Source organism: Brachycentrus maculatus, unplaced genomic scaffold (assembly GCF_059751285.1).
Source record: "Brachycentrus maculatus isolate JH-2025_06_01 unplaced genomic scaffold, ASM5975128v1 h1tg000018l, whole genome shotgun sequence".
Lineage (NCBI taxonomy): Eukaryota > Metazoa > Arthropoda > Insecta > Trichoptera > Brachycentridae > Brachycentrus > Brachycentrus maculatus.
Genome location: NW_028280772.1, coordinates 62,598 through 89,067, shown reverse-complemented (window position 1 = coordinate 89,067; position 26,470 = coordinate 62,598). Strand labels below are relative to the sequence as shown.

The window sequence follows — 26,470 nt, the reverse complement described above, 5'->3', positions numbered from 1 at the left end:
GGTCATGGATCGGAGAGTCTTTAAATCAATTTGATGGAATGTACCAAAAATAGCATAAAATAAGTTTATAAAAAATCATAAAAATAAAAACAGAAGAGCTTTATCCTTAATTAAGTATCCACATATGGGAAATCGTTTTTGAGATACATCTTCAATCCAAATTACAAGTGCTTTTTGTGTTTTTTTTTCCAATAAAGTATCTTTTGAATACGATGTAAGATTTGAGCTTAACTTTGTGCCAGTGACATAATCACAATTTAACGGTCGTAACCTGCACTAGTCTAAATTTTAGATTTTTATATGCAAATTCGCATATAAAAACAATTGAACTACATAAAAAAATAAGGGAAAGATTCCATTACATTTGAAAATCGCATAACTTCAAAATCGCATAAAAAAAATCCGTATGAAAACAGATGACTTAAAATATATATATGTTTAAATACACTTGGGGTTTGTATAAAAAAATATGTTTTGAGTTCGTTCACAAACTTGACTTTTGAGCAGATATAAAATCGTTTTAATTAGTTTACGAATTTAAGTAATCTGGTAGATATTTAATTAGAACCCCCTCATTCATGAAACGCTAATGAGGCCTCTCGCCATGACGGTTGCCTGGAGCTTGACTGCCGTGTAAAGGCATTTTTTGACAAACATTTGCCCTACTAAAGGAGGGATAAACGAATTATCCAGCTTTCCAACACTAACCAAATAATCCTCAAATGGATAAGTCTAATTTACCGATGGATTTATTTACAAGGGCTCCAACTTCGTGAGAAATATATCCTAAACGCATGCCAATCTGAGTACAAAGTTTCTCCACAGCTTTTTCTCGATGAATTAATGTAAGATTGAAACATATACATGTTCAAACTGATACATATACAAACAAAATAACTTTACTCTAATCAAATCTACCCTCACCTTACCTATCCTAACCATTTTTAAAGGTTCCTTATAGACAAGCCTTTTTAATGATAGACCTCATACTTTTTACTGGTTCAAAAGTAACGCTTTACAAAATTTAAAATGCTTTTACAATCGATTGATTGTTACAAACCCTTGTTTCGTTAAATTGTAATGATAAACAGTAAAGCTTTTTATGAAAAAGTGATAATTCGTCTATAAATGTCATTCAGTTAAAGTATTTACCTCAATGCATTTAAGGTAATATGACAATAATCTTTTTCTCTCGCATAATGAAGTTCAAAAGTAAAATTGGAGGAGTTGAATTGCTAAAATGAGTCGAAACAGAGCAACAGAGAAAGTGATTCGTTCCAACTACCATAATTACTCTTAAGTAAAGAAAATTTCTAAAGTAATTAAAATTTCAGACTTCATTACACGATATGATCTTAAAACTTACCTCCAATATTATTCTTATAGTCTGCTTCTTGCTTTGTATTGTAATATTTAGATTTAAATATAAACCTCATTAAATACGAGTCGGTCCATAATTACAAAACGGTTAATTTCTTTTTACGTTATAGAGGGCAAGATACTTATATGGAAAACGTAGTATTGCGTCGAAAATGTTTATATTTGTAAGTGGTTAGGAATAAAAATTTTAGTACACCGCGTGTGTTTATTTTTTACTTCGCCTATCTACCACCTTTCTCCAGCTCCGCTGAAGCTCGACACTCGGTTGCGTCAACAAAAGTGTTTAAAATATTTAGCATGTGTTATTACAATCATAAATTGCTTGGAGCAATTATATAGAACAAAAACATTTCTTTCCAGAGTGCTGTGAGTGTAGAAATAATCGTTGTAAGGGATATAATGTTCAGACAGGAGTGTATGTATTATTTTAGAAGCTTTATTGAAATTAGTATTTACGAGTGAAATGTTCAGTTTCTCTCCATTCGGCCATAGCTTTTCTTCTATCTGTTCCCTCTCTCCTCACAGCGAGACCATAAATTGTTCTCTAATTTGTTTGCTTTGGAGCAAAAAACACGAAAATTTAGACAGATTCGGATTTTCTTTCCAACATGGTACATACATACATACGTATTGCGAATGTAAGTATACTACCTGGAGTTCTATATGGCACGTTAGTACACAATATGTGGTTCACCAGAGAAGTTGTTTGAACACACAACTAGACTCTTTAGGTACTATTTGCTTTGCACAAAAATATTTGTACTAACAAACTCCTTAACAAATAAAGATTTCTCAGATATTTTTTTAAATTTCATTTTGAAGAAAAGTGCTCCCCACTAAATTTACCGCTTAAATAATAGAGTTTATAGATGTGAATGAACACATTCAAAGCATGAGATGGAATCATTAGAATAATTAATTTACATAGAAAAAAAATCGTAAACAACTGTTTTCTTAACAGTTGATTGTACAGGTGTATATGTTCTCCAATAACGTTTAATCTTATAGGAACAACATGTCACTATTTTTATTTTTACATAACTAACCTTATTCTTTGGACGTGTTGGATTTTAAATCAACGTTTAAGGAGATTTTTCTTGTACTGAAATTGTTTTCATAGATTTTAATATTCATCTGATCTGAAAATGTCCCACACAATATCACAAGATATCAAATATGGAAAAACATTTCGATGTTTTAGTATTATATGTCTCTAATAAATAATAAAACCCTTATCCGCACCCCTATGGTGCATAGGGCACTGCGTCATGTAAACGCAGTGTTATATTGATCGTTTACACATGAAGGAAAGGTGATCAGCCCTCCGCTTTAAGTACCAGTCCAGGGTAATATTGAATAAATATTACAGTGAAAAAATCACTCATATTTATTCTTACCCCCCCTGGGAATCGAACCCGGGTCCTCCAGAACGGTAGCCGAGGGTGCTGACCATTACACTACGGAGGCGGACGAATTATATGTCTCTAGGCTTCGAAAAGGGACATTGAATAACGGAGGCAAATTTTTAAGACCGGAGGGGTCTATAATATCACTATATTATTTATCGACTTCACTACATTCCGATGTTGAAGACAATATCAGGAAAATCTCACTAATCAAAGCTGTATCAGTGTCAGAATGGTATTCCAGTTTATTAAATCTATTGACAATCCTATTTTATGAATATTTTCGCTTTTAAAAATACTTGAAAATGAATTTCTCGTTGAAATTCGCGAATCTGTGGACTCATTAAACGCGTAAAATAGATTAATTTTAAACATTTACAAAAGTATAGCTCCTAAAGAAAAGTTCTTCTATCGCTCGTTTCCACTTTTAGCTCGGCTAATCCGCAATATTAGTCGAGTTAATCCGCAATAATAAGGCTCCATCCCTATCATTAATTGGGCTGTTTTCACCCGCAGCTGACAGACAAACTGCCTGCCTTCCGCGACTCTTCCCCGACTCTCTAAAAAACGTTCTTCCTTCCATATTTAGTTATAAACGCTCGGATCGATAATTTTAAAACAATTTTTATTGCTAAAATTTTTGCGGCAGTTCTCGTGTTGACATATTTATAGTTCATAATATTTTTAACGTATCCAAATATTTGATCACAAATGCAGAATTTGCTAGACTTTGTAAAATTTTCAAACAATCACCAATCACATTTTAATTGAGTTTTTATGGGCATTATAGTTAGAAAAATATATAATTCGAATGAAGTAAAAAAAATATGAAGATGATCGGAAAAAAGAATCGTTGTTGTGAAAAAAGGCTCGGTGTTTAGGTAATAATCTGAAAAGGGCAACAATGGTGAAAGCATTTGTAAAGATCACATGGTTAGCCCAGCCAGGGGTTGAAAAATGCATACCCAATAAAAAAATGTGCGCGATAATAAAACTAAAAACGAATGTTTCAATATGTTTTTATGTGTACGGTTTCAATGTAAAAGCAATTTACACGACGAAACAACGAAACGAGGATTAACAAAGGTATTCTGTAATTTACAATATTCAAAATAGGGCGTCAAATGTGCGGAGTTTAACAATATACGTCCAGAGATTTATTTATAATTATTTTCCCAGTTCTTTTTACTACACCGTAATAAATATAAACAGGTTTTTTTATGTAATTTATTTTCTATTTGATAAATTTATGAAATTTAAAAAACAATACTTTTTTTAAACAAAATATAAATAAAATAGACAAAAAATTTATTACTTCTCATTTTGTAAAATTTTTAATGTAACTTTTGTATAAATTATATTTAGAAATAACATATTTTTTTTGGTTATGAAATCTGAAGTTATTTAAGTCCATAAAATAATGAAACATGAAACTCCAATTTACATATGTACATACATATGACGGTTATTTTCATTCAGAGTATTGTAATTTATTATTCGATACTATTCGACTAACCATCCAAAACTATAGTGATAGATGCACTCGTATGTATCTATTAGTATAGTAGTCATATGGTAAGAAGTATATTGAACGAATGTAATCAGAGATTTCTCTTTAATGTTTAGATGATGCTGCTTTTTTGCACATTATGTCGATCTTCAGTTTTTGATGGATCGCTTTTCTCGCTCCATGAAAATAAGTCTAAAAATGTGTCAAAGTACAGATTTAATACGTCAATAAATGGTAGTCATTGGACATCTATTTAAAATTCGATCGCCAATTTCGTAAAGGTAAAGGAGCTGAAAAAGAGGGACGAAAGGTAGAAAAAGAAATACAGCTGCACTGGCTAGGGAACTCGAGGCAGCATACCCGCATTCGCGCTAGCTGCTGTCAATTTGAGTCTGTTAACATGTACGAGCCCTTGAAGAATATCACTAATCTCACGAGTTGGCTGCTTTATGATAAACGAGTGAAATTCGTTTAAAATAGACGGAAATTGGCTGGGTGACACACAGGTGGTGAAAATATATTCATTTCCATAGCAGCCTACTTTGTTAGTACTACTATACTCAGAATATATACTGAATGTATTTGGTATACAGCGAGAATGATTGATGTTTTGTAATATTATGTATGCATAATAGTTTACGTAGTGCGTGTGTATACATGAATATTTTTATATTTACTTATTCAGAGTGTACGAGTAATGTACTTACAGCAGCCGTTCATTTGTCAAATAATCATCAAGTGCAGATTTTCGGTTAATTATCTGAGCTTTGGGAATTCAAAAGTCTGAAGAAATTGGACACAAGTTTGACGGTTATGGATTAGAATAAAAATTAGCTTTTTAAAATTTACTGTTAACTTAGAACTACCATTCATAATTGTTAATATATATATATATATATATATATATATATATATATATATATATATATATATATATATATATATATATATATATATATATATATATGTATATATATATAGAGTATATATATACAAGTATATATATAAGTTTAAAGCACAAATTGGGAGTTTTCATTATAATTTGATGAAATATAATAAGCATAAAGAACAATACGAAAATAATTACTCTTAATAATTTGCGATCGAATTATTTCATTGACTTGATAAACGAAATCACTATGTATTTGAATTCAGGTATTTTTCGATAATTCAATCTAACGCTTTGAATGATGGAAGTAAAACAAAAACCGTGATTTACAACGCTATTAATTCGTTTGTCGGTAATATTTTTAACTTTTGAGCAAATATTGTTGACTTTACCATTTATCATCGGATATATTCGTAAATAACAACCAAAACTATAATACACTGAAAAAATTGTTAGATTCCTTTTTGTTTGTTCCTTTTTTATTTTATCAAAAAAAGTCGAGTAGAAATGTCGGTCAATTCCACTCCGTTGGTTAGAATAATTCTATGGCAGACAACAGAGACGAGGCGGTCCGGTCCGGTCCTCGGGGACTTCCACTCCACTCCGGCGGAGTCCTGGAGGGAGCGAGTCTCCCTGCGCCAGCCGAGGACTTGACCCTTCCGATGTGATTGAAAACTTTATGGCATATTGAAGAGACCTTTCAATATTCCCGCCCCCTCTGTATTCATTCATGTTTTCAAGTGCTCTGCGAAAGGTCGTATCCGTCCCTCTGGAGATGTGACCGCAATATGCAATGTTATCACTCCCCGGACTATTTCGTCCAATATCGAACCGAACCTATTCCACTTCAAATGTAAATATTATTATTTGCAAAATCTTAATTTATTTATTTTACGAAACTATAATCGGTTACTTGGAAAACATCCATTTGAACCTATGGGACGTTCATTTACATCGTTTGTTTATTCATTTATTCCGTATCCAAATGGTGCATAAGGTACCGCTGAGGATTAAAGCGGTGCTAATATTATTTATTTCTTTTCATGTGAGAGAAAATCGCTGTGTTCCTGATACCCATTTCGATTCTTAAATTAAAATACAATTCGATTTCAAATGTTCATCATAAAAATCCCATTTATAATTGGACATGATGACCTACAAATTGGGAGACAGTGTTGAGGGGAAAAGTTTCTTAAAAATGTGTGTGAAAAGCAATCAGGAAATGAGTTCTTATTTAGGTTATTTATTTGGCGGTCACCCAGTGAAAGGATATTTCTGCCAGAGTCAAGTATATTATTTTAATTCACAAACAAATAATAATAGAAAATAAAAACAACAATTAATACACAAATTCATAGTTTAAATGCGTTTAGCTTTAGCATTTTACAAATTATGACCGCAATTCTAGAATAAGGTTCAGAAAGAAGGGAGAGTTGGATTACTGCCCATGTTAAGTTATTTAGAATATTCTCCTCTGTTGTGAGCGGACACTGAAAAAACGTATGGTTTGCATCCCCCATATCTTGTCCACATTCGCAATATGGTGATGTGACGCACTTTATCTTATAGAGATGCACAGGCAGCGAGCAGTGCCCAGACCTTAGGTGACATAACATCGAGATGGAAGATTAAGACAAAGATAAGTTCCAGGAAATGAGTTCTTGAAGTGAAACAAATTATGTTTTCAAACGAGTATCACTTCTGTTTTATTTTTAAACAATAATCATGATTGGGTATTTTATATATATATATATATATATATATATATATATATATATATATATATATATATACATATATATATACATATATATATATATATATATATATATATATATATATATATATATATATATATATATATATATAATTATTTATACATGTATAAACAAACATTTATTGATTCGGCATTAACTTTGTGAAATGACATGATTATTTTATTGAAATTGAACACTTGAATATACCACTTTATCGAGTTTTATTTTTATTTATGTTTTAATTTGTACCAGAAGATGAAAACAACTGTCGTTTTCGAAACTAGTCGTAAATAAAAATAAAACTCGATAAAGTGGTATAATCAAGTGTTTAATTTTAATATATACAAACAATATGAGTGAATATAAATCGCTAGAAAAAACAATATAGATATGGGCTTATCATCGACTATCAAACGATTATGTTTACGTTGTGAGTCACGACTTTTACGATTTTTTTTCCTTCCGCGACCTTAACAAGAAATATTTTTAATGAATTTTCAAGCGAAAATACAATTCGATTCATCTATTTTATGAAACCTTTATTATTATTAGTTTTCAATATAATTTTATTTCAAACGTATATATTTCATAATTTTTTAAGCTTTTCTTTAAGTAAACAGCTCAATTATACAACACCATATATCACAGTTTATTTACGGCATTGAATGAAATCGTGCATTACGTCTTATTAGAAATTTAAATTGGGTTGAGGTATTTAATACAAATATTTGAATTAATAGTTAATTAACATAACACAATTAGCATATTTCTATCTGTGCTGATACTAATTCGTTATTAAGAATATCGCGTACTCAGTCTGTAAAGAAAGTCGCTCGCAACGCAATAAGGGTGTATCGTGTTGTGTAACTCTGGGGGTGGTTCTGCCATGGCTGCTGAAAATGTTACTATTAAAATAAACCTTATAAAAGTCACATATTGTAAAAATATACTTTGCGTAAAATCGTAATGTCGCTTGATCAAGGTAGGTTATAAAATCGTGTTATTAAAACCTATGTATGTCATTCAGTTTTGCTATTGAATTGAAGATCAGTTCACCGGATATGCGCCATTTTATCAAAATTCTATGCGTCATACTGCATTCGTTATTTTAACAATTCATTTTAATAAATTTTAATTCTACCAGAGAACTAATTTTGATTAACAGTAAAAACTTAAGAAACATATATAATACATATTATCCTTACATTTTGTCATTCAGTTCGCGAAAAAAGAACGTGTGGTGTATATGAGATTCACGTAGTTGAGTCTGACTTTTATTTGAAATATCGTATTTTTACGTACCTAAGTTCTTTCGTGAGACCTCACCTAACGTTTATTAAAAATGTGATTTTTTTAAATTTTCACGATGTACAAATTATATTTCAAACCCTTATCCGCACTCTATGGTGCATAGGCCACCGCGTCGTAAAAATTCAGTATAATCTTGATCGTTGTTACCACATGAAGGAAAGGTGATCAGCCCTCCACTTCAAGTACAAGCCCACGTTAATATAAAATAAATATTACAGCGAAAAAAAAATCTATTTAATTGACCCCCTGGGAATCGAATCCGGGACCTCCAGAACGGTAGCCGAGCGTGAGGTAGCTGACTATTACAGTACGAAGATGTACAAATGAAAATAACAATAAACATAAATGAACAACTAATATGTCGTGGGTAAAAAGTACGTCCATATTGAGAAAAATATGGGGGTCTTTCATTAAGCGCTTCATATCTTTAAATTTAAATAACATAAAGTGTGTTTTAGATATCATCAATTTTTTTTTTGGTTTGTTTAAAAGTTCATTATGTATCAAATATAACATCGTTCAAATATCTGCCGTGGCTTCTATGTATGAAATATCCAAATTTACATGACTCTGTAGCATAAATCAGGCTGAATTTGACTGATGGTATGGGTTATGTTGGCTTTGAGGGTCACTGTGGTTTGTGGCTTATTTGCATAGACCTGCGACTTAAGGAAACCCCACAAAAAAAAGTCTAACGGGTCAAATCACACGATCTCGGTGGCCAGTTCACATCGTCTCCATGTGAGATAGCAGTGCCCTCGAATCGCTCGTGCAGAATGTCCCATGTGGCATGAGCTGTGTGGCACGCAAAGCCATCCTGTTGAAACCACATGTCGTTGGTGTCCATATCATCCAATTCAGGCAAAATGAGGTTGGTAATCATCCCAAAATTCACCAAGTTGTGGTCTGCGAAAGGCCGAGTTCTTGTGAGCGACAGAAATCGACTGCCTCGGATTCACTCTCGCGGACAGCGACAATGTTTTCGGCAAATCTTGCGTTTCGTTGACGTAAAGGTAATGGTTGATTGATAACTAAACCAGCAGATTCAAATTTATCCACCAAACTACGAATAGTTCTCTTGGCCAGGACGCTTATGGTGACCCTAAAATGAGCGAAGCGCGCGGAACGTTACCCAAACAGAACACTTATTTTGATCAAAACTATTTTATCATTTGCACATGTTGTTGAACAATATATTCATCCATGGTAATTTGCCATAACAGATTCAATAAATGACAATTAAATTGACAAATATAGTATCAACAATATGCCCGCCATCAACTTTGAAAGTCCTTATTGAAAGACCCTGTATAAGATGAAGTAATGAGAATCTTTTTTATATTGTATTTCTCAACCCTCTCGATATATTCAACTATGGTACATGGACGGATTTTTTGTACACTTGCAGCAAACCTCAGGCGAAGACAGCTAAATGTACGCGTAGAACATTTTAATCGTCATTATTTGAGAATAAGACATATCTTTCCTATCACCGATATAAGAGCACTGATCGCGGGCATCACAAGGCAGAGACGCGCGCAAGCCGCAAGACGTGACGCACTACGAAGCGCGCGAGTGAATCAATGAAACCTTAGTTCATTTGAGAATAAGACATATCTTTCCTATCACCGATATAAGAGCACTGATCGCGAGGCATCACAAGGCAGAGACGCGCGCAGGCCGCAAGACGTGACGCACTACGAAGCGCGCGAGTGAATCAATGAAACCTTAGTTCACTTGAGAATTGAAGAAACGCTTAACTTATTTGATTTTTGGTAAAAATATTTAGGTACGGATATTAACCAGAACCACCCTGGGGCATAAATCCGCTCTCGGCACTGAAACCGTTAAGGGGGGGCCGGCTTCCGGAAAGCTCTTAAGTGTCCCGGTACAGGCCTTCCGGAACGCTCGTGGTTACCGGTTCGGGCCGTATTCTGGATTCATTTTTCTACTTTATGCGCCGTACTTTGCATATCCCGCCAGTTTCCCATTGGTCAAGTGTCTCGTGTTTGTATTTTGCGGGAAGATAGGTTAACTATTCAGCGACTCGTTATTCATGAATACGCCACCACGATTCTAAACACCTTGTTTTAATAAAGCCGATATGTTAAAAACAGAAACAGAGAATAAATTGAATATAAAAAAAAATTGCTTAAATTTCTTAATATACCTACCATACACATTATAATATATAATCATTGTGATACGTGTCAACAATATTACATTCAAATAAGTAAATGACTCACACATAGTAGGTACATACGAAACATTACCTTTTCAAAATTCACTCTCACGTTCATAATGGGTTATTTTGACAGTTGGAGTATTTGTATAGTGTAACTATTGAAAAACTGGAATTAGTTTATGGAAACGATTGATGGGTTGGTTGAGAAAATATGTCCCGAAGGACATTATTATGCCGCTGTTACATACTTACGTTTGGCAGGTTACACATTAAATACATTATTTCATACTGGCAAGTAATCAATGCGAGTCGTTTCCCTAACCAAAAGTAAGTTTCTGGCCATAACACGAGATTTAAAGGTAACTGTATTACAAGTCCAAACTATACGTTCGTATGAAAGTCCTAGATACAGAAATAGATTGAGTGACGTAAAACCTTCCCCAATAAATTAATAAAAAAGATGATGGATTTACCATTCAGGACTTTTTATTTGACGTGGTGGGTTACGAGTTTATGAAAGGCTCATTATTAGAAATAGGTATCAAATTGTGGTAGAGTGGGTTCGAACCGAGAAACTCTGGCTTAAGAGTCCGTGATACTAACCACGGGACCACAACTCGATACAACAGTGCCTCAGTTGTCGATTCAAATAAAGCAAAATTAAGCTATAAATATTAAATTATCAGTTGATGCGCAAACTGCTCGATAAGAAGGAAGTAGTAGCTGACAACCTCACTATTGCGGACTGATGGATGGAACAAATGGAGGTTGCTGAAAGTATTGTACACGTAGCTTGGAATTAGGCCGTCGCAAAACTGTACCGAATAACAAATATCAACATTACACGAACATACAGAGGTGTGTACAATAAAACCACTCAGAAAAAGTCATCGCATGGATAGTGATGTTCTGGACGAAACGCAACGAGAGGATGTTCGGAGGAAATAACGTGTTACTCCGCGTTGGCTCGTCTCTTCTGACGTATTTGTGCTGTAGTCAGAAATATTGGTGATTCTGCATCTCTGTGAATGTACCTTCGGAAGGCGTTATAGGGGCGAGGCGGTAGTTGTAATACTTAACAAACACGAATTTGTAGTTAATTTCCACACATCTCCTTAAACGTTCGTCAGCCAAAGTGCTTTTTTTATTCCTATTTGTGTCGCGAGGGTACGTACGATTCACTAAACAGCGGCTTGCAAATAGCGAAGCACGTGTGCGGTGAGCGGTGAGCGGTGAGCGGTGAGCGGTGAGCGGTGAGCGGTGAGCGCTACTTAACCACATAATCTCCTCAAGCGTGGAGATAAACTCCACGTAAGGAAACTTTAGTTTAATTAAACGCTCCTATATTAAGTGTATTATCAGGACTTCCGTCGGATTTATCTGGCGCTCTAGGGCCCTGACCTCCTGGCGCCATTAGCGTCCCGTTTAGCTATCTCCTGCGATATCTGGATGTAACAACCGTAAGATCCACCAAACTGCTATTTATAATGTCCGCTATTATTGGAACGAGGATATCATCCTCCACCCCCTTCCTTCTTTACCTTCCTCCCTAATTAAAACATTCAATTCCAAATAATCTCCTTGCAGACGTAACTAGAGAGATTTCCATACGGATTTTTGTCCGCTTTATTGATCGGAGGTCGGTTTACGTTCGAGGACAACACGGTCCGTAAATTCCTGAAATTAGACCATTAACGTTTGTGAGATAGTGTGCTCATTAATCAGTTACGGCTTATTCAGTCTTCGGAAACTTGCCACCTTTCGTGTGTACACACACAATGCTCAGTACCTATACATTAGGTACACTCAGAAAACTACTCTTGTAGTACGGGGACTAAGACAATTTATAAATTAAGAATTAGCACTGTATACGAGATAAGGAGTTATTTATTCCCATGGAACGATGACAAACAAATTTCTAAATTATAATCTAATTTTGATGGTATTGCTTTTAAAACTTTAAATAACAAACTCCTCAACAATATTAAAAATACCGTCACTTAAGTAACCGGCTGTCAATTCACACAATTTGTAAGAATATATAAAAATTATAACAGGATGGAGTAAACTGGTACACAAAGTCTTTACAGAGCACCTTTAAGATCTACAAAAATGGCGCATTACAATGTATCAAATTATTTTTATTTGAACAACAAAAATCGTATTTACTATAATGTGTATACCAACAAAACATGGACCCTAAAAGATATTTAAAAAAAAAATTCTAAATATTACTCATATTTTAATAAAAAATGTACAACAGGTCATTAGTATGAAATTAAATACAGAATAGGTATTTTATACTCCTGGTGGGTGATAATTATATAACGTTTATGTAGGTATGTATCTACGAATAATTAGTTAACATTACGGCAAAATCTGGAGGTACAAAAAGGTGTTGAAAGTGTCAATTTCGAAATATGGAACGAAGTCTCTAAGTGTTACGAGCTGTCGCCGGGCCATGTTCAAGGCCTACTAGAGACAGGCCTGGGCGCGCAAACGCCGAATTACGAAGTCAGTGCTATTGTCCGCGTGCGATATGCGAGTGGAATTTCGGATTATTTTTAAAGTTTTAAACCTACAATTTTCGAAAATCCAGATGTTTAAATGATAACAGTTTATACATAAAAGGAAAGGTAAAAATAAAACGAATTAATATTACATAAAAAGCCATTATTTATTTTCTTATATACACACACACACATATTTATATATATATATATATATATATATATATATATATATATATATATATATATATATATATATATATATATATATATATATATATATATATATACATATGTGATAAAACATGTAACATAACAGTAATTCAAAAAAATCAATTCAACACAAATATTTTAAGCATAAGATATCAAATGGAAAAATAATTGGACATGAAAAGAAGCTAATAATTATGTAAGTAAATTTCTTAATATTGGTGACCATATAAGTCGGTTCAATTATAACATTTGCATTTAGTCTTGTGAAATGGAGAGAAAAAGTCACTTATTGAATAAATTTGATACAATACTTAAATTTTGTTAAATTGAGGATTGAGAGTATGTGATTTAAGTTATGTGAAGGATTTAATTTAAAGACATGTTACATTAATTTACTCAAATAGTTTATACATTAGGTTTGATAGTTGATGGTTATTGATGAGAAAAAACTAATTAAATTTTTGTACTTTTCTACTTGATCCCGAACAACTTTGTGCAGCAAGTTCATCATTTTTGATTTTTGCTAAGTTACTTAAAAGGATTTTACAGGTTCTATGGCAAATGTTTTCTAATATTATTAGCAAAGTCTTATTACAAATACATTCATTTAAAAAATCATCTTGATTAAAAAAATAATCATTTAATTTAGAAACACTTATCTTATTCAAAATATAGAGTTGATTCTGGCCACTAATAAAAACATCAGGACAATAATCTAAAATTGTTTGCAAACTAAACCATACCAATGCTGTAGCAACAACGGGACTCTCAGTTGGTAATATTAATTTTCCTCTATCTAATTCCAAGATCAATTCTTTGGGTACATTTTCAAGTTTTACTTCCTTATCCACTGACTGAAGACATGCTACGCATGTATCACATTTCTTTATTCTCAATTCTCTTCTAACATTGTACCCAGCAATGTATGTAATAATTGGCATTAAATCATCAGGAATATTATCTAAAGAAAATTCAGAATATAATACATCATTATAAATACTTAAATCAAAATATATATTTTTATTAGATGCGTTCATCTACGTTTTTGATTACACTCACATTTCTCGGATGACGACTTTTACTTACTAACTTATTACCTAAATATAAATGTATTTTAAATCACTCACTACTTTAATAGCGCCCAAAACACAAGACGCATCATTTAAGTCAATTAAACACAAAACTCTTTGTAACGCTGTCTCCGTTAAAACCCATTCTGGTTTAATTTGATTGGTCTTCATCTCGTCTTCATCGTCTTTAATCCAGAAGAAAAGAACTTTGTTATATCGTCCAAACTGTTTACGGATTTTGCTTCATTCAGCTTCCTTATGTCATCGAGGCTGTTTTGAAGAGCGATCTCCATCCGGGATGTCTCCACATCGGCCAGTCTTCTAGTTGATTGGGGTGCGGTGGATAGATATTTGGGAGTACTCGGAAATATTGTAGGAATTGCTCCCTCACGAAGCTTGGGAATTTTGCGAGGCACATCTATAGCTTCTCCGCGTACTGTGCATCTGTCACTTCGTATAACCATGGATTCTTCGAAATGCTTGATGCAAACATATGGATTTTTTATTCCAGAAAAATCCGTAGGAATCCGACGAAGCCATTTTTTCCATAGAGCATCATTTTTTGGAAGAGCAAATGTGGATACATTTTCGTTTTGAGAGCGGTAGTTGGATTTACATCCAAAAACGCTGCAACATCTCCCCATTTTGATTTGTAAACCGCCTGCAATGAAACAAAGAAATTAAGCGTAGGAATTTAAGAATACTAAGTTTGGCCACCGCATCTATTATGTTATCTTGGATAAACTCAACATGAATAGTGTATGTTCAATACAATAATTTAAAATGATAACGAAAACGAACAGAAATTTGAGTCGACATCATCTCTCGTGAGTAAGCTCATAGATTCGTAAGCGAAATATAACCTCAAATGTGAAATAATGATTTTGTTGAAAATATTAAGTATTGTTATAAATAAAACACGTGTCAATATTCACGTTACATAAACACTTAAAAATGATATACAAATAAGTATGCATTGTTATATAAGCTAAAAAGTAGCAACGATTTATTGAAACGTCAAATGAGATTTAAACTCGTATAAACATCGAAATTGTGTTATAAATACGAAAATTACTTACCAATTCAATTTCCAAATAAACTTCACTGTCTAATCACTCACTTTGAATTTAATATGCTTTTAATTCAATATCAAAACAACACACAAATCAAGCAACAACGAACATCAACATAAACAATCGCGGCCATTTGTAAACACTGGACGCACCGACGTACTCCGCTTGGCTCGAACTGAAAATTTTACAACACCGATTTGATCACGTGACATTTCAAAAACCCTTGTGCGCCCAGGCCTGTCTCTAGTCGGCCTTGGCCATGTTGTATTGACGTAATCGCTCAGGGGTTTCCGTACAATATCCCATACATCAGGTGGGGTGAACCATTAAATAATTTGCATTGTGAATTAGTACCGCTGTTGTGTGAACTGGTATACTAGTATACACCACACCGTGCACAATTCTACTACCATTCTATGCAATTACATATTGGAATAATTTATCATAATAATATTGAATGGACGGCTCCGTAACAAAATGCATTTTAGATTCAGTTGTTTGAAAGTAAAATTTTATCAATAAATTTTGAAAAATCGTCGGGGAGTAAACTTACTAGTTTAATATCTGAAATGTTACAACTTGTAGGAATAGCTTAAAATTGTATTTTTCTCCTTCAATTCGTAATTAGGTACTCATTTATTAATATATTAGAATTATTTTAAGGCATCATGTCCCACAAACTCTGTTGTCCTTCTTGGCCGACTTATCCCACATTCTGTCAGACACACTATACGATGTTGTTCGTATTTCTAAATCGGATAATTCAGGGCGCGATATTGGCAAGTAAGTGATCATCAAAGTTTAATTTCTTACGCACAGAAGTTCCTTGGGGTAGTGTTTAGTCTCCGCTGCTATTGTCCGTATTCACAAACTCTTTATATGCATTTTTGAAGCCTTAGTTCATTGATTACTCAAAATATTTTAATTATTTTGATAGCTGAGGATCACAGAATTTTCCTTTAAATATTGTCTACGCTTCAGTATTACACAAAGGTAAAAACGCAATTCTCTTTACAAAAACAGTTAAAGGCGTCATTATAGTCTAAAACTAAAGTCTTGTTTTGTATTTTATCTTTATTTTTATTAAGCCTCCACTCGTTTGATGTGGTGATTTTAAAATGTAACTTGGCATAAACAGATAACATCGGTTAGGGAAAAAAAAACACCGCTTCCTTCATTCGTTAAAATACTATAATTTTCTTCTTATGACACGGTGTGTGTTATACAAGCATTTGGTATCTCAACACCAATACTGAACCTATTAATTGTAACTATAGTATATAAAACATTTTGAGTGTTTCAAAATACTTGTAAACATGTATTTGGACACACTCAAAATGTTGTTAATAAATTAACTGGTCAAGTTATAGTATAATAAACATTGAAGATAATGTTTCTCAAATATGTGAATAAAGTCCAAGATTCGGACCTCACATACAAATGAAAGAGTCTCTGCTTAATGAAAGCTTTCCTCATCCTACCATAGATGTCTTTAGTGAACTCTCGCATACTGTGTTTCGAGTTGGAAGTTTCAAGAATTTGTTACGTCTAGAAGTTTCAAGAATTTGAGCAGTGTGGTTGTCAATCAGGGGTAGAATTAGTGAATGTTACACGTGTGTAAAGTAATCATGTAACCAGCCTATGACAGTCGTAAGCCCTGTAAACCCTGTAAAGCCCTGTTAAATTCCACATTCTTCTTAATCTACTCGTATGTTGAGATGTCAAAAAGAATGAACTATAGTATCTCTTTATTTAAAGCTTACAACGTATGACTACGTATCACGTGTCCGCAGCGCATAAACCGACAATCTCATTCCACGGAGCGCGAATGCACCACGATATCTTCTCGAGAACTTTATGTACCTTCTGACCATGGTCTAGTGCTTCGGTCTTCTCAGGAGGGAACACTTTCCATGTCTCGCCACACTGTAATATGCCTCAGTTATTCCCTTTCTGTCCAAACTGCCGGACTCTGGAACAAACCTTCTCTGATAACATTACTAAATATCCATAGAATAGAATCCGTCCACCATATTGTTCACACCTTTTAGAGATGAGTAATCGATGGCAAAGCGAACTCATTACAAACTAAACTACTTTATTTCTAGTTAATATAATTTAGCCAAACGCATCATCACTTAACAAGGTGAATATTTGATAATCTGTTTTCATCTGTTGTTTTTACTTTATTGACGATAATTAGCTCATGTAATTTAACAATAAAAACGTACCATTTCTCCAGAATCTAATCTACTAAATATCAAATAAAAAAATACCAAGAAAGAAATGTTATCAAATATCGATAATTGTACAATATTTCACGTTGGAATTCGTAGATATGATGACTGATGTTTTTTTCGTCTTTTCTAAACAAATAGTTTTCAAATGAATGAGGGAATTCGGAGGCCATTGAATGATCTATTCCGATCAGGACTGGACTGTCATATTATTCCCATCGCAGCACTATGGAGGGGTCCCGGGCTCGAGGAAAAGCATTAAGGGCATTTCGGGGGCTTACTCGATTTAAGAAAATATCATTCAAATAATTTACATATTTTTATCATAAATTTTATTCAATACGAATAAATATGATAGTTTTGTTTATAAGTACTAGTCTTTGCGTTAAGCAATACTCATCAACAAATATCTGTAGTATATAATAACGTATATGTAATGTAGTATGTAATATATAATAGAAATAACGAAATCATTTAGCATAGATAACTAAATAATGTGCATTAAATACCTGTATTTAGTTTGTTTTCATCCACAACGTCCCTTTCTGATGCCATTTATGAACGAATTTCGCAATAATTAAGTAAGCGAGTATTTCAAATCGGCCGGGAACCTAGCTACAATAGATACACTCAGCAATAAACTACTGAAATAGAAGATCAATACGTCTATTTTTACGGTTATAGTTTAAAATCATAAACGAGACACTTGATATGGTATATTGTTTGATTAACTAAAGCTAATGCAAAATTTATGTTAAACTCATATTTTACTGTTCTTACAATTAATTTTATTAGTATTGACATTGTAATCCTACAGTAATATAATATATGTGATGATATATAGTCATATAATAACACCCTGAAGGCAGTCCTGCAATGGAGAACAAAACGTGAAACAAATTCAACACGGAATCTAGAAAACCCGAAAACATTTCTAAGCTAAATTAAATGAAAGCTAAATTAAATTAATAAAAAGTAAACTATGCTAAATCAAACTGAAACTAATAATAAATAGTCCATGTAAATTTGTTTTACTTTATATTTGTAATAATTCCAATCAATGTAAAGTTTTTATTTATGTGATTGTATTTAGCAGTCACCCGATGAGAGGATGTTTCTGCCAGTGTGGAGTCTTATTTATATTTACAAACAAAATAATAAAAATAATAAAAATAACAATAAAAAACAATCGTTCAAAAGCGTTTAGCTTTATCATTTTAGAAAGGTTAAAGGCGATTTATTTACCAGAGAAAAACTGTTTTGCCTAATCCTCTTTTACGATGTTTGCTTTTCATTTTGTTTTTTTTTTTTTGCTTTGAAAAAACATTCAACGATTTCTGTTATCAGCTTCACTCGGGATCAAAAATAAAGTAGAAAATCGGAATGTCGCATTATCTGAACAAATTGGTAAAGTTTGATCATGAATTTACCCCTAAGAGAATAATGTGTCTCTTCTCCGGCGACAATAATCGATTACGTGTCATGGAATGCATCCACCGAACTGATGTAAATACTAAATAGTCCACTTGATTTGGGGATCAAAGCCACACTGCGATGCGTGCAATTGGTGGTCACATTACCCGTAATGGTCCATCCTATTCGTTCCATTGCCACGCAACGCTGTGTTCTGCTAAAAATGAGGTGTGTTTAATATTCCGAGATGAGGGATCTGCAGCCATAAAGCCGGGCCATTGTGTAGCCGGAAGGCCGACTAGTAGTAGACCGAGAGGTTACACGGCCGATGTTACATATCCATTAGCTTGTAGCACCCATTTTAATTACCTTTCATTCATCATTATACTCGAGCTAATTGGCCTAATCTGCCCTCATTTCTAAGCCCTTGCCGTCGCGAACATTTCCATTGTCAGCGAAACTTAATCTTATTTAGTTTCTTACTAGTAAGGCAACTACTCATTATTAACGCCTACACGTCTAACGTCTGTCGCTATAACTAAAATAAAGCTAATGTTTTAGCGTGACAACGAGTTGTCATATTTTGAAAAACGAAGAAAATTTTATGTGAGTTCTAATGTAACGTAAAATTACTAATCTATTTTGGTCACACAATATTAAAATGAGTAAAAGCAAACGCTAAGTAAGTTACTAACTACCCATCAGTCGCTTCTCCGCAGGGATAGACAGAGAGAATAGACCGCCACACCAATCTGTCTTTGCAATACACTGTCTCGAATACATACCCGCCAATAATTCCGACTCCGACCTGACCAAGCCTTAGTATTTGAAACTTGGCATGTTTGCGTTATGTAAATAAAAATAATAATAATACAAACGAGCCGAGGTTTGGATTATGCGGCGCATACAGATTAACAAGGTTCATTAAGTGCCATTTCCTCGAACTTCTTTCGCTTCTATTACCAATCACATTCGTCTCATAAATATGTTTTACTGTTCTTCCTTCATTCGTTCGATTCACAGGCTATCCATTTCAAACATTTCCACACACCTCTCTTAATTAATATAATTATGTATTTGCAAGACTTATAAAATAACATTGGTTGAAAGAAGTTGTAGTCAAATATAAAGTGATCTACCTTAACGTGTATAAGGTTTATAGTTTGAAAGATGATCTCTTTTTTGTCCAAAAAGCGAGAGTTAAATTATTTACGTTCGATATAATATTAACGAGTGAATTCTCCGTAGTAATTTCGTTATTGAATCCTCGTCAGGAACTAAGCGGGAACGTGCAAATGGACAAATCGATAATATCCACCAACCGACGTATAATATATTCTTACGAATATTTGAAAATGTTTTTACACTTCGTCTTAATGTTGTAGAACTTATTGGAATGGGTGAGGGTACATTTCAACTTGTTTGCAAGTTTAATTTATATGTTAGAGAAATGGAGAGATAGCATACAGAAAACGTGTACATGTATGTATGTATATTACTCGTACATTATACGAATTCTAATAAATCAATCACTGAGATGGATTTTGTAAGAAGGTGAACTTAGAGCTTTTAACAAGTTTTTGAGTTTTAACAGAAATACGTACAAACGTAATGTGTATTGATTTTGGAAAACTAGATAAAATAAAATTAAGAGTTTGGTTTAAGTAAACTAAATAAAAATTTACGAATTAGACTTTATGTTATGTAAAGTTTGTTACTATACATATTATTATATTTAGGTCTTTTTGATTAAAACATTCAACTTCACGGACACGTCCAGGTATTATGTTCATTGTGCATGCCTCGTGTCAATAAATTCAATTCATTTCATATGTACATATTAATAATGTAATTTTGAGTGTTTGGTCATAAAAAGTGACGCGTTGGAATCCTCAGGAAATGTGAAATAATAATAATACTTATCGTCATATCAAATCGTAGAATGGATTGTTTGACGGCATATTATTCCGCCACTAAGCGGACATATCGACACGATTAGCATTCCTACTGCCATGGTCGTGGGCATGTCGGACGCATCATCTATTCAACGATCACCGACGGCCAACTGCCTGCGAGGGTGTGGAGTGTCCTGTAAGAACAAAATATGGCATCCACCGACACGTCCACTTGCACTGCTCGTATGTGACGACATGCAGACGATTGCTTACAACTATGCCCAGTTCATTTTGTAAATCGCTATTACAAATATATTGAACATCGGAAATATGGATCTAACTCTTCTCGGAGGAACATTGTCAACAACAAAAAATATCGCGAAAAAGTATACAAATAGAAATGATGCTGTCCTAGCTAAAATCTTTACCTGAATTTTACATTTTTTTCTCAGCAGCCCCCCTTTGCTCCTATATCTTCCAGTATTCTCTCTTTAGGCAGGAAACAGACCGCTAGCTTTGAGTAGTCGGAGTCAACTGCTTCAAGCTGCCGGAATCATATTCCGCTCACCCTCGGCCGCGTGTAAGCAGGGCCATGGATTTGGAGTGCTCAAAATGCCACGCCAGAATATAGCGAAACAAATTATTGTACTAAAACTCAAGATGTTGAAACCCTCGCCATGGGAGCTTAGAGCAGTTGACTCTTCCGGTTTGTAGATGTTTGTCAGATCGCGGCCTAGGCTCTTCTAGCCTCCCCGCCGCACGCAATGTCGCCAGTTGCGAGTAGCTGCACCGCGCACAATTATATTTACACTTTAAATGTTTTATTTCGTCATTAACTATTATGTGACTTTTTCCGATGTCATGAGATAGTATTACTTACGCCATTAAATGAGTGTACGAATCGAATTTTGTAATGAATCGATTAATTTAAGATGTCTGATTGAGAACGACGCCTTCACCTGTTTTAGAAATTATATATGTATATAAAACACGGCACCTTTATACGAGTATAACAAATAGTTAATAAATGGGATATACAAAGTGCACTTGACTAAGTACTTAAAGTAATTATAAAAAAATTCTAGGACTTAAAAGGTGAGCGAGAAATAAGAATTGAAGTTAAATTGCTCTTTTCCGGAATTAAAGGAACCGAGAGCTGGTGAAGTATTCATTAAAGGGCATAAAACCCGATAATAGCTGAGAAGTTCGTCAAGCCTTCTAGGCGTTCCTTATTCACTCGAGGGTTCTAATTAGGCTGGATTTCGGAGAGTTGGTGAAAAATGTACATCAGTGACCACATCGAGCGAATTGCCCTCTCCTGTTGATCAGAAGGCGAGTGGTGCACGAAGAGAACACGGAACACGAGATCTAATTATACATTTTCTCGACTTTCGTGTTATTTAATTATAAAAATATATATATACACAATTAAATTAAAAGACCAACCTTTAGATTTCACAGCACGCTTGGCTTATGATGTGTTGTGATATTGAGTACATACCTCACATATTCCCTTTATCCAGACAACGGGTACGTTGTTGTTCAATTACACTAAAGGTAATATTAACTTAAACATGAGTGATTTCACACAAGTTTCATAAGTTACACTCACCACAGGCTTCAGAAGTGGTAAAAAACATATTGATTCTAATTATAGTTTGTTTGTGTAATGAGGGACATATAAGAAGCACATATAATGAGGACATATAAAAATATAAGAAGCTGACTCTGAAATGAATTAATATTTTATTAACAATTGGTGGTTCCAGCACACATTTAAAAGCTTGTCATTTATTAGTGCCGTTTAAAAATACTACAAGCGTCGTTATGAAAATAAATATTTATCTTAATATGGTATTCAGAACTAAAATTAAACTGACTAAATTGATCAAGCGTCTACATTAAAAATTAATATCAGGTCGCGATACTTTTCGCTAGATTAATTTAAGGCCAAATTGATGAAATATTTATTAATAAAATATTTCAATACGTAATATTATTTTATGAAATCATTATCGCCCGTCGAGGGAGGAAAATATGTTTACGTTAGGGTGACGATTTAATTCGGGAGAGAATTACGGAATCGAGATTTGTATAACCCCACAAGCTAAAGAATGTTAGGAGGTAGGTATGTTATATTTCAGATTTATCAAATAGGCATTACCCGAAGTCAAAGTACTAATATTTATTAAATAATGAACATTTCCTTTAATAACGATTTATAAAAAAATTGTGGAAATCAAATAAATAAATTTATAGAAACCTATAAAACAATGAAAAGGAAGTGCTTTGAAATAGGTACATTACAAGTTATTAGTTTCGTTAAACCTTCCTGATCCTCGACGAATCGCGTATTATTGTAGATATTTATTCGCCATGCTGAGTTCGTCGTAATAATTTAGTCGATTTCAAATAATAGTGATTATAAGCGTTCCTCAGGCCGCTAGTAGAGTCGCCCACGCGGCCAAGGGTTAGCTGTTACGTTGTGCGGCGGCGGCGTCATGCACTGAAGGGTTGGCTCGTAGAACGGAGGCTTTGTCCCGAGATATTGGGGGGTGTAAAAGGATCGGTTTATGATCGCCGCCGTTAAACTTAATACATGGAAAGTAAAACAGGTAGTTATGATTTTATGATCTCATTATAAGCCCATTCCCAGTAGATATAAAGCCGGTATCGCGCATGCTCAGGTAATGATTCGCAATATTTTATTACTCAACCCAAAATTAAAATCTGGTCACCTCATCCGAAATGCCAGCACTTTTTACGATTATTCTCTCGCATTTATTTTTATAGTTGCGACTTTATTCTTCCCAAACAAAAGTTTTCTTGACTAATAGAACTTTCTACTTCTGTATGTTCGATATCACATTCATAATGTACATGTGTCGATATATTGAATGTATTTTATTATTTCATGATCCTGGTACCAACCCAAATGTACGGAAGTGAGGCATGGAGTTGGCGAACCAAAGACGAAAGTACACCGAATGCAGTCAAAATGCCACCACTCAGATTGATGTGCGGCGAAACGATGTACGGTAGATGTTCGAATGGTGAAATAAGGAAATAATGTAATGTTGAGATGAGTGATACTGATAATAAAGGTGTATTGAGATGGTTTGGACGGGTGGAATGAATGAGGAATAAACGGAAAAACAAATGTATAAAGCGTATTTAGTTTTCATAATTGTACAACAAACTGACGGTTTGTTGTATCGTGGTAGTGTTGTGGGCTTCTTGTCCTGAGGTTCATTGTTCGATTTACCACTCTGCCTTAGCTAGACATTTTTTTCAAAGTTTTTAATTTTCTTAATTGTAAATTACTGAAATATGTATTAAATATTGGTAATTAAATTATACGATAAAAAAATTAAACTCTAAATTTGTTTTCTACGACAATTATTTTTGGAACTTTTTTCCAACCGGTTTCAACAAGGTCATTGTATAAGAATTGAATGCATTGCATTAAAAGACAATTAATCAAGCAATACGCATTAATATTTTCATTGACAACATTTAACACTAAATGCGATGAAAAGGGATTTATGGACGATATTCATTTATTACTAAATTGATGATGCCACCTAAGTAAGATGTATAAGCACCCTTTTTAATGAATCTCCCTCTCCCCACCTTCACACCCCTACCCGTCTCCCTCACTCACCCCCTCTCGAGAAAGGTTCCTTATCTCGATAATAACTAATTGCTTGTAATCCGCAAGTCGTTCGCTAAAAAATATATAAAACTTAAGAAACATCTGCAAAGGGCAATTTAAAAACATCTTTTCAGGATATATGATATCATATTTATTAAGCTACACTTTATTATTTATTTATTTTTTAGTTGTTAAATATGAAACTGTATTCTATAACAAAAATGAAAATTTTGATTTTAAAACTATTTTTTTAAGTACTTTCAATTTGTATAAAATAAAATTCTACAAAAATGTTACATGTGTATTTTATACGTACAGTATTTATTTTTAGTTAGTTTATACGTATAAGATATATAAATAAAGCAGTTCATGTGTGTGCATACATAATTAATTCTTAAATGCTTATAAGGAACGCTTAAGATGATAATATACCATTTTATATAGATCATAATTTTATCTCAAATTCATTACTTATACTTTATTTCCTCAATCTGTTTTATTATAATTTTTTTTAACACAGGATAGGGGTGAATAGATAATGTAACAAAATCCCGTTATAAAATTTAATCTGAATTGTGCCGTTCCTCTTAAAAGAGTTATATTATTAATGAACTACGCTATTAATTAACGCAAAATAATAAAATCAAAGGGATACTTGAGAACCAAGATAAACGTTTTAACGGAAACAGAGTGTCACTCGCAGGCTAAATCCCCGCGGCCGGCACTATTCAGGCAAAGACGTCAAGCTTCTCAGGGTTGGATCTATGTAGAAGTATCGCTATATTGTGGTCTAACGTATTATTGCCAAAAATAGAGCTATGATTATATTAACAGACAGTGATTAAAATCAAGTGCCTTGTTTTGGCATGTGAGTATACACAAGCGGCTTCCAGCTATTATCCGTTTCAGAGAGATGTGTAATCATTGTTTACGATTCCCCATTAACCCCTTTTGTAAATATACTTTTTTGTGAATATCAAATATCGTTGTTGTAATAAATACTGCGTTTGACATTTATTAATACTCTAAATAAATGTTATTGAAAAATTAACATATATATTTATATATATTGTACATATATATATATATATATATATATATATATATATATATATATATATATATATATATATATATATATATATATATACACATATATATATCAACATTATTCCACGAATAAAAGAACTATGGGCTAATTAGATAACCGTGTGGGAAATTCATTTTCGTTGTTTACATTGCCGCATAAAAAAATATGAAAAAAATAGTTGAGATTTTGATCTGTATCTGAAAATTGGATTTACTGAGTTCCTAGACTTCGCGTTGTCAAAAATTTTCGTTAGAACCTTCCGCTCTAATAAGTTCCAAATTAATTAAATTAATTGAATCCAGCACTATGTAGTAGCACGGAGCTAGATCCTGTCTAGCCGGCAAGGCGATTACAGTCGTATCTATTGTACATGCATCGCCTTCTTCCCTAGAACACGTAGCATTTCCGAGCTAGGAGATCTCTTCTTGTGTAATCTGTCGGTGTACACTGGCCACTACCACCACTAATAGATACTCGCTTCCGCCGTCTTATCGTCCCAACTAAAAACCTTCAGATTTGAGAAATGCATCTATCTGAGCAACGCCAGCGGTGCTTTCTCCTCCCCATCGTTTCTCTAAACTCGACTAACCATTCTTTAAAACTTTCTTAATTGAATGCAAGTACTTAAGGCTTAAAATAAATTTCCTTTTGTATGAATGTTTTTACTGTAGCACTTTACTTTAAATAACTTTCGGTAGAATCAGTTTTCTACTTTTCATTGATTATTCAGAGATTTTTATATAAATGGTATATACTTACACACGAATATATATATTTATATTTTATTTATTTATTTAAACTTCTTGTACTGAATACTTCTATAAATACATTGGCGGGTTTATTGCTACTAAGCAATATCTTTCAACCAACCAAAAA

The 26,470-nt window shown here is 33.4% G+C and overlaps 2 long non-coding RNA genes across 2 annotated transcripts in view; one reads left to right on the top strand and one right to left on the bottom strand.

Annotated features, from left to right (window-relative positions):
* Positions 1-26,470, top strand: part of LOC148313121 (uncharacterized) — a 242,726-nt gene that overhangs the window by 168,684 nt on the left and 47,572 nt on the right. The window lies entirely within an intron of this gene.
* LOC148313122 (uncharacterized) lies at positions 14,152-15,447 on the bottom strand. The gene is made up of 2 exons (XR_015838275.1): positions 15,311-15,447; positions 14,152-14,892 (listed from the first exon to the last, which is right to left on the bottom strand). It is a non-coding gene; the product is annotated as an uncharacterized LOC148313122 (long non-coding RNA).